Genomic DNA, 1,347 nt, shown 5'->3' on the forward strand with positions numbered 1-1,347 from the left:
TAAACAAAAATTTATTTGATAACACTATTTTATTATCGCAGTTTTAATAAATAATTAATATTGATTAAGAAACAGTTTTATTTGGGGAGTCTTATTATTTGGCAATTTTCAAATTCGTTAATATTATAAACTGTTCAGGAAATTTATTAGTTTTCGAATTGTATTTTTTGAGACAGAGAGTTTTACCGAGTCGGGAATTTTATTTTTCGGGATATTTCAGCCGTCCCCATAGAATTACAGAAAATTTGCTCTAATTATAATTTCGGCGCTCGATCTTGCTGATTTTTTCCTATAGTATTATTAAAAAGAAATGTGTATGGAAATTTTTGATATTACAAAGTTAAAGATAATCTCAATTAAAAATTTAAAAATTCGCTGTGCATCCAATTTTTATTCTTGGGTCTTGGCAATTTTTTTCTAATCCATTTCAGTGACTGGTAAACAGGGGTGATTTTCTCTTAGAAAATAAGTGATTAAAGTTTGAAAAAATTGGATAGGCTTTTTTGACATCTAGGTATGTAAAAAAGATAAACTGCAGAAAATTTAAAAACTAATTTAAGAACTATTTATACTCTTTTAAGATACCAATACAATTTACATAACACTAATTGTAAAATTTGCAAATTTTTAGCCTTCAGTTTAGGAACTTGAATTTTAACGTTAAAATTGCTTCATTTTCAGAATACAGCCTTATTGTTTGAATTTTCAGAATTTTTCGAAATTGTTAAAAGGCGAAAAAGTTTGAATTTAAATTTTAAAAATGCGAAAATACACCATTTTCCATGTTCATTTGCAATCCAGCAAGTCACTTTCTTTCGCTTCTTTTGAAAGTCGATCCTTTTCTTTCAGTTTTCTTTTTAAACTATACCGTGAATTCAACGCATTTCTAATTAAATTTTTGCAGCTGCATTTAGATTGAATTATACAAAGGTTTTTTGTTTTATATATAAATTAGTCAAAAATTTTTATTGGTTTTTCACGACTGTAATTTATAACTCTAAAAAGGAATAATTGTAGCTCAAACATGAAAAAGTATAGACTAATTTCATATTTAAAGAGATTCTATCACATATATTGAACTATTAAAACCTCTGACCTTTTTTAAGGGTTTTAAAGCTCTTTTAAAAAATTTTTTTAAAGAATTTTAGTTGTGATTTCTTAATAAAAGAATAAGTGCTATTTAGTCTCCAGAACAGTAATTTCAAAAATATTTAAAGCCTTAATAATTTGGACATTTTAAATTTATAGTCTTCAGAATATATTGAATAATTTCAAATTTAAAGCTATTTAAATATTTCGTCTGAATTTTTGAATGGAAAGTGTTCGATAATTTTAGATTGAAACTTC

General features: G+C 25.1%; 1 protein-coding gene across 1 annotated transcript in view; it reads right to left on the reverse strand.

Annotated features, from left to right (window-relative positions):
- LOC117168187 overlaps nucleotides 1-1,347 on the reverse strand; it is a 63,194-nt gene that overhangs the window by 37,436 nt on the left and 24,411 nt on the right. The gene's annotated exons all lie outside the window — the stretch shown is intronic.

The sequence above is a fragment of the Belonocnema kinseyi genome, chromosome 2, assembly GCF_010883055.1.
Source record: "Belonocnema kinseyi isolate 2016_QV_RU_SX_M_011 chromosome 2, B_treatae_v1, whole genome shotgun sequence".
Taxonomy (NCBI): domain Eukaryota; kingdom Metazoa; phylum Arthropoda; class Insecta; order Hymenoptera; family Cynipidae; genus Belonocnema; species Belonocnema kinseyi.